Genomic DNA, 8,956 nt, shown 5'->3' with positions numbered 1-8,956 from the left:
AAATTAGATTAAAATTGCGGTGAGCGTGGATCGAACACGCGACCTTCAGATCTTCAGTCTGACGCTCTCCCAACTGAGCTATCCCCGCTTGTTTGACAGCTCCATAAACGTTATTTAACTAATCGTTTACTTTCACTCCGAGGCCTGGGCCAAACTGCCAAGTGAACTCCGTGTACGAGGGAGAAACAGAGCAAAGAAGGCCTCCTGTTTTCGATCCGTGCATACGCTAGGCCTCCGGTGGTTCCACTTTTGGGCTGGCTTTCCTGTGAATAGGGAGATGAACAGCGAATCTGGCTCGGCCTCCCCAGGGCCCAGTCTGACCTCGCCGTCGTGCTTTCTTTCCTTGGGGCACGTACAACGGGATCGTTGATTGCCGTAGACATGCAATGCAATTTTACAAAACCCACCCCCGTGAGCTGCAGTTAGAGCGGGTCGTCGATTAGGGCGCTGTTTGGTTTGAAATAGCACAAGTAGTACAAAAATTTTGACCAATAATTAGGGATACTAAATAAATGCAATTTACAAAACTAACTCTACAACCCTGCGCTACTTCGCGAGACGAACCTAATGAGGTCTTTGACTGCACGATTAGAAGATAGTTACTGTAGCACCACTGTAGCCAATCATCGATTAATTACTATCATTAGATTCGTCGTGAAAAGTTACACCCATCCGTGAAAAAGTTTTGCAAATAAACTTCGTTTAGTACTCCATGCATGCATGTGAAATTTTTTTCTCGGGAATCGTGTGCGATAGGTATGATAGGAAACCAAACAAGGCCTAGTTCATCTACGACTTGTTCTCGTGCTCCAAGGCATATCAACGAGGCCGCCACCCGTTGTACGACCCGATGCGCAGAGACAGCGACGCCAAAAGGATTTGCTACGCGCGGTGGGCGGATTCCTTTCGTGCCCAAGGTTCATGCCTTCCTCACGGGACAGCCCAGAGTCCGGACATCGGCGGCGCACAGAACAAAGAAGGGCGATGATGGTAGGTTGCTATGGTGGAAGAGAGCTCGGAGTGGTTCAAATGGACTTGTGGCTTGCTAGTGGGGGTGTGGCTTCAAGGAATTGATGGGACTCGGCTTGAGGACGACGAATTTCAATGAGGTTTGGAGCTCAGGAAAAAGGGGAGGAATGGGAGGAAGATGAACAGCGGTGGTGCGATCGGCTGTGGTTGGGATCGATCCAGACGGGTTCGTGGGTGGCTGGGGATGTCTTAGTTTCAAGTAATTGGCCGGCGTCGTCCTGTCGACGTCCAATTTGGCCGGAGAAAAGAGGCTCGGGCGGATGAAGAAGATGATGAACAGTACAAACTAGCAATGGATGCTTAGTAATACTTGTGTGTTCATAATTTTGTGAAATCCATAGTAAAATAAATATAGGTCCAAATGATCTCAAACTTATTTTGTTGGATCTGTCTTGTGATGTTTTACATTTAAAAAATATGAATACCCATGCTACTATTCTGTGTTTTTATCTATAGATTTATTTGTGCTAGGGTGTTTAAATGCATATTAAATTATATTGATCCAGCAAAATAATAAAATGACAAAACCCACTTTTTTAATCTTTTTTCTTTGTGTAGAATATGAGAAAAATAAGTTTGCTATGTTTTTTGTTAGTTTATATACCTTTTATGATTTAATGTGTTATAAGTGGCTTAAAATTTGCTACAAAGAGCCATGCGAATTAGTGTTTATATACGCTTTATGATTTACTATGTTATATATAAGATTCATGCGAATTATTTGAATGTACTGTGCATTCTCTCATCTATGCAACAAAATGGCTACAAAGATCAATTATGCACTAGATCACTATGAGTTTGTGTATCAAATGATGAATTAATTACTCTGCAGACAGCCAAACAGACAACTTATTGTACAAGATGTCTATTCAGTTGTCTATTTATGATAAAAAGACAACAGTTGTCTGCACTATTGTACTTGCCCTTATTAAAGCGGCAACAGCCAACGGCTTCAGTTTCTCAAAAGGATGGCAGAAGTATTACAAAACAAAACAGACACGACAACCTGCCCAAGACCGAACTTGCTCCACCTAGTTTTTCTGATGGAGGGGAATTTAACTGTTTTTTTCTGAAAAGGTAACTGTGTTAATTCTGTCCACCGGGATATGAGCGACCAAACTTGTTTAGAAAAGATGCAGTCTTAGACTAAACGCTTTGGTGCCTACTAGTGTTCTTGACATAGACTGCAGTTGGGGTTGTTTGGCCAGCCGTTTTCTTGGCATGCAGCGGCTTTTAAACAGTGGAGTTTTTATGAGAGCCTACAGTAACTGAAGTTTTCAGTTATTTTAGCCCCAACAAAACGCCTTAAACATTTTTTTAGAATAACGAATACAAGGCAAAAGTGTGCTGGTCGGGTCATTAGGATGACACTGCAGCCTGCAATTTTGTCTCAGCAATGAAATTAAAAGCCACGAATTCCTGAGAAAACGAAGATAAAGCTGCATACTGCAGGATCATATGAGTTTGGTGCAGGTGGTGAGGCCTTGTATACTATATCCACTGCCAGATCTCTCTGCTGGTGCTGCATCGCTGGACAGGACACATATCTTCATTTTCTTGCATGATCCTGTTCAACCGGAATCTCAGGATAGGATCCATATTAATAGCCCTTCTAAATTCCAACTTGCCGGCAAGCAAAGCAACATCTGGTGCGGCCATGCTACGTAGTAGTGCACATATATAGGATCTGTCCAGGTACAAAGCGATGCAGCCAGCAGGCTGACCCGAGCACTACATCTGGATCCCTCTACTAATTTAAACAACCTTTGCTTTTGTTTGCTGATATATATAATTCCTAGAGCACTAAAAAACCACACATGCATGAACAAACTAAACCAAGCATCTGTACAGATTCATCTCCTCAGAAAATATTCAGGTTGCCGTCGGTCGGTCTTGCTTGCCACTTTTAGCTGTTCTCTGAACCAATACAGCCCGCTCTCCGTCCTTGTTTTCGCACCGATATTTTCGCAAATCAAGTTTTTTTTTTGAGGGCTTTTCGCAAATCAAGTTGGCCAACTGGCACTTCGCTTTGTTGTGTCACAAAGCACAAACACTTGGATTGCATATGAACAATAATTGTGTGTGTAGTTTCAGTGCCAAATAAAGCACGCAGCTTGGATTTTCCTCACCAACTAGCTAGTTTGGATCCCATCAGTGGTTGGCATGCTATGATCATACACATATGCATGGACGATGCAGCAGTACATCACTACAGCGCAACAGGGACTTTTGGATGCGGATGTCTGCGCTGCTGCTTCCGGTAGCCTTCCTAGGAAGGATAAAGGGAACTCGAGCGAAAGACCACTGCATCCGGCTGGAATTGGACAGGCACGCTCCAGGGACTGCTTTTTTTTGCAGCAAAGGGAAAAGCAGGCATCTTCTGGCTTTAGGACCATACCAATCACACTGTTCCAACTACGAAGAAATCAACATATCGTACACGTAAATCATATGTTTTGTGGGAGCGAAATGTCGTCGATTTTTCGGAAGGGGATCGAGGTGAGAGGAAAAGGACTGATCAAAGCGAGGAGATGGTAGAATATTATCTCAAAGCATACGCGCCCCACCCACGCACACACACGATACTTCGTACCGATCAGAAAGCTGGTATCTACACAAGAACTAGAGAGCTGCGCCTTTTTCTATGATCTTTCATACTTTGAACAACATCGTGCAGTTTCTTTTCATGAAATTTGATTTGATATGCACCATTCACCCAACGTACACAATTTCCCGGCATAATAAAAAAAACTAAACATGCATGCCCACCCATGCGCCTAGGAACAGGGCAAGATATTTCGTTGTGACAAGAAAGCTGATATTACACAGGAACTAAGGCCTTTATTGATCTGTGCTTTCAAGAGATCGATTCATATCATTCACGCCCTGACCTGAATTGTTCTGTCTGCATTTTTCTTTGATACAATTTCTTAAATCTGTTTCAAGTGGGAAACAAAGGGAGCAAAACCAGATTATTATTATCTATTGCCTTTGGCACATGAAGCATAAACAAAGTGGAGGATCACAATGCTTTAGGTGGTGAGGCAAGAGAGGTGCAAATCGATCGTGGAAAGGCCAGCGTGGATAGACCATGCATCTGTATGAGGTCAAAACATTAAAGAAAAAAGGACTTTGATTTTTTCTCAACACAACTTGTGTTGATCCAAGTAAGCTATCTTGTAACTTTAGGACGACGTACCAATCATATAGTACAAATTAATCAACATACCATACATGAAAAACATGCTTATTTGGGAAAAAACAAAAATGATTTCTGAAAGTGAATGTGAAAGGAAAAGGGCTAACCAAAACTTGAAGATGGGGTTTGTCAAAGCATATGCGTGTGCCCACCCACGCACGCAGGAACAAGGTGAGATACTTCATTTCTTCAAGAAATAAAGATGATATTGACACAATGTTGTACTGATTTTTCAAGAATTTTGATTCAGACCATTCATTTTCACACGATCCAGCCTACATGGTATTAACCTTTGCCACATGATTCTCAAGCTATATTTCCTTTGGCAATATCTCATTAATTGGGTACAACAGAATAAGGAAAGGGAGAAACCAGAGAATATCATCCATCAGTGGTGGAGCCAGATCAAAGAATTAGAAGGGACCGGCCTTTGTAATCGAGGTGCTAAACCAATAAACAATGTCAAAATTACTATTCATTTAATGGAATTTTTGCATGGCAAGGAGGGGTCGTGGCCCACTTTAGCCCGCACTTGGCTCCGTCAGTGTCATCCATTACCTTTGCCAGATGAAGCACAATCAAAGTGGAGAATCATATTGCCTTGGTTCCATTGTATCAAGGCTACAATTGAAAGACCATTGTAAAAGATAAAAACATAAAAAACAGGATATAATTTTCCCCGACACTAAATTGTGTTGACCAAAGCAATCATCGATAATATACCAATGCTCATATCTTTAAAGGATAATGTTAGCCACCATGTCGTCCATTCCTTTATAATTATCGACTACCTTTCGCAGATGATGCATAATGGAAGTGGAGAATCACAATGCTTAGGTGGTGAGGCAAGCATGGCGTACTGCAAACACCTTTGCTTGGGTCTGATCCTAGCAAGGCCCCAGAGTGGAACAGTCGCTGCAAAAAGACAAAAACATGAACTTTTGTAAAATCATCTTCGACACTATTTTGTCAATCCAAGTAAGGAATGAATGATGGATAATGTACGGATGCACAAATGTCTGAAAGACAATGCCAATTAGGTCGTTTATTCCCTTTAGAATTCAACACTTTGTGAGCATCACATTGGCATAAGTAGGAGCCAACTCTTATGCTGATTTGACCGATATCCAGTACTCTGTTTTTGATTTATACGCACACTCAATGGAGCAAATGAGAGCACCCAACTCGCATGCGCAAAATCAAAAGAACAACAAAATTGCCTCCCCTTTTCATTTTGTTTTCTCAAGTACTAATAGTTTTTCAAGATTTACAACAACATCACCAGAAGCATAAGGAAGTAAAATGATGCGCCAACTGCAAATAGAATTTGAGACCCAAAAAAATAAAATTGCAGATTTGGCCGAAAGATCCTTCCATGGTGGTCTTGCTTTTGTACCTTTTGGATCGTGCTTACCTTGCTGTTGGCTATAGCAAATAGTTAAAGCAAGCAAACACAAACTAATGGAGGACCCTGCCTGTAAAGACCAGAAACAAAGCATATATTCTTCCTCGCAGATTGCCTGACTAAAACTGTGACCAAATCTATTTGCATCTCCGCTTGAAATAGCACTCGTAGTGGCAAGCAGATTTCACTGGGACGTGCAAATCTTGCTGCTCCTGATATGATTAATCATATTTTACTTTGACGGCGAGCAGGAGAGTACCAAGCGAGGACCAATTATCATTGACCCTGGTGGACATGCTTTAGATCCTAGCTTTCTTCCCTTTCATTTGCTATTGTAGCCTTATCATATAGCTGTGATTCTACAATGACAAGTACCACCTCTCATGAGGCATTACAAAGGTTAAAGACTGGAAGAGTGAAAATTATGTTTGTTGGTCTATAATATGGCACCGGATAACTTTGGGTGTTTCTGGACCCATGTTATGGATGCCTTCTTCTCGTACAATGATGGATGGTAATGACCAGATAAATGAAAAAGAACTGTTCAAATGTCTTCCTCTAAGAAAAGAGGTCAGTCGGTGCTCAATCTTAATTGGAAGCAAAGGATGGTTCGCCAAGAGACCTCGATGGCGCATCATCCTCCCATCTTCCAAAATCTCTTATGTTCTTGCTTTCTTGCACATCCTTCATGCCTTCTTTGCCTTTAATTTGAGAAATGTTTCCTCTTCATCAACCTTTATGTAGTCCTATGGCATTGTGGCAACACAGCATCAAATTCAGAAGTAGTTCGTTGCTATTCAAAACCATGAAGACCGTCCAACCTTCAAAGCAAATCGAGAGCGATGTAAAACTAACTGTTTATCTATTGCTGACCAACATCGCTTTAATTAGAGACTTCAGACAATCCGTTGTTTCAAAAAGGATTTGTATAACATAGTCATCGGAAAAGCACGGAGTTTGGTAGTTGGCTCTTTCTGCTGATCATGTGAATGTCTATGCAATTTCTTCCAAGCATGCGTTACATGCAGGGGTGGTAACGGATCACCGCCCTAGTTATCTTCTTTTAGCTCAAAAGATTTTGAGCTAAAAATATATAAAGGCTAAATTTCAAGGCTTTTTACCACCTCTAGTTGACTTTGGATTGGATCTACAACGAACATTCACAGATGCCTAAGCACTTTTTCTGTATAAAAATTGGGAATTTAAACATATTATTTTGTTTTTACTGTTGCCCTGTAATTCTCACATTTTTCTCCTTAGGACTAGCATGCTCAAATGAGACTGCACATATGCTCAAAATTAGTATATGTGATGATAAAGTTATAAAAGCTAATCAAAAGTAGACCAAGATGTAGAAAAGTAGAGAAGATGCACACTGCACGGGCTACTTTTTATCTAGCCATAATAAGTTCTATAACGATATAGTAGTTACAAAATCTGTTAATTAATGTTAAGGTGAAAAACATATGGAACGATGCAAGGCGGTGACGTGCTTATTTTTCGTGGAATGACTATTGTTGTGAAATGATGATTGAGTTTTACCAAATCAATGGTATATATGATGGTTTTAAGAATTTCTCGGAGTCCTCACTTTTTCTAGCATATTTAGCGTGAGTATTATGGTTAATGCAGAGTAATAAGACAAAATTCTAGAAACGTAACCATGTGAAGCACAACCTGGTTAGTTTTAATTATTTCTTGTGGAAAGAAAAGATACAAGTGATAGTTGCAAATTAATTAAACAATTTTTTAATCACATCCGGTCGGTCTGGCATGATTGAATATTTGATTTTGACAGCCTCCCTTTCGTCGCTCCCTTTTGAAGTGCCCTCCAAAGCAGCTAATGGCACACACTAGGACAGCTTTGAAGTCCCTTTCAGGAATTCAGAGAACGAGAAAGGAGAAAACCAAAGGTAAAGCAACAATTCGGAAACGGATGCGGACTATGTATCCGGTACGGCGGTCACAGTGCTGTGACAGTGCCATATAGAAACATCATGTAATAATGCAGTGCTGGCATTTGTAAACTTTTCTATTTCAGCACCAATACCAGCTCAGTAGACCCTATGCAGATGCTGCGGAAAGAAAGGAGTCGAGGGGCGATGCCTCCGCCGCCACCGTTTGCGGCCCCCGTTCCCTCACCTCCGGTCTCGCTGCCGGTGGTGACAAGCAGCGGGGTTCGTCTCTTTAACAGATCGTCTGTCTTTGTAGGGTCTTAGTCGAGTCCACCTAGATCTAGGGTTTGCTCGTCGCCGATGTTCGGCGGTGGAGTTAGGTTTTTCCGAAGGAGTGTGGCTCCTCTGCGGTTTGCTTTTCCTGGCGACGCCGGCGATGCGGAAGCGACGGCGGCACAGTGGAATAATTTCTTCCAGCCTCTTCCGTTCTCCGATGGCGATCTACTCCGACGTCAACGGAGAGGCTGGGGAGACCTGTCCAGGAGTCGAGGGCCGCATCGTCGTCTTCTTCAGGTGATGATGTTGATGACCCTGTTAATCTCGAGGAAGATGATCTTTGGTGAAAATCTGAGCTTTGCTCGGGTTACCGGCGGTGGAATCGAAAGATGTGTCGTGGGTACGGGAGTTGGCCGATGCGCCTGAGAGGCAGTGTACTCGGCTGATTCGCCTAGAAGTAAGCCATCCTCTGCGGCCTCCATCTTGTGGAGATTGGCTCTGGTGCCCGACGACGATTGGGAAGCGGCTTCGGCGGCGGTGACGAACGGATCTCCGAAGGTTTCGAGAAAGATGAAAAGGAGCTTTGAACTTCTTTGTAATTTTTCTTTTCTTCGGAGTTCTGTTTGTGAAAGGACCAATGTAACGCGCTAAGATCAATATATTTTCCTTCTAAAAAAAAAAGAACTCGCTCCCCCACCCCCCTCTTTCTCTCTCACGTGTGTGTATGTGTGAATGGTTCCTTGACAGGTGGTTAATTAAGTTATTGTGTGATTTGACACACAAGGTTCTTCCAATTGTGCTCTACATATTTGATATTTATCATCAAAGCTTATTATTTTCACAAAAATTCACTCTAATCATGGAACATATAAATGATCACGAGTTATCACTAGTTATCACTCTAACTTGGGATAAAATTAAAATAAATCTTACTATTACTAATTGGAGGCTCCTTTTGAAGCTTCCAGATGAAACCACCTAGGTTCCTAAGTGGACAGTCTAAAAAAATAGAGAAATTCTACAAATTCCCACAAAAATCAGAAACATCTAGTCATCAATTCGGCAACTGTAATCATAATAGCCATAGGATATGTGATCTTTCTAATAAATTATCCACCTATGCCATTATGAAAATAAACTAAAGTAACCCCA

At 41.8% G+C, this 8,956-nt stretch overlaps 1 non-coding gene across 1 annotated transcript; it reads right to left on the bottom strand.

Annotated features, from left to right (window-relative positions):
• Window positions 1-15: 15 nt before the first annotated feature.
• TRNAF-GAA lies at window positions 16-88 on the bottom strand. The gene has a single exon. It is a non-coding gene; the product is annotated as a tRNA-Phe (tRNA).
• Window positions 89-8,956: the final 8,868 nt, after the last annotated feature.

This window comes from Panicum virgatum, chromosome 5K, assembly GCF_016808335.1.
Source record: "Panicum virgatum strain AP13 chromosome 5K, P.virgatum_v5, whole genome shotgun sequence".
Taxonomy (NCBI): domain Eukaryota; kingdom Viridiplantae; phylum Streptophyta; class Magnoliopsida; order Poales; family Poaceae; genus Panicum; species Panicum virgatum.
Note: the sequence above shows the minus strand (reverse complement) of the source record. Positions and strands in the feature narration are given on the sequence as shown.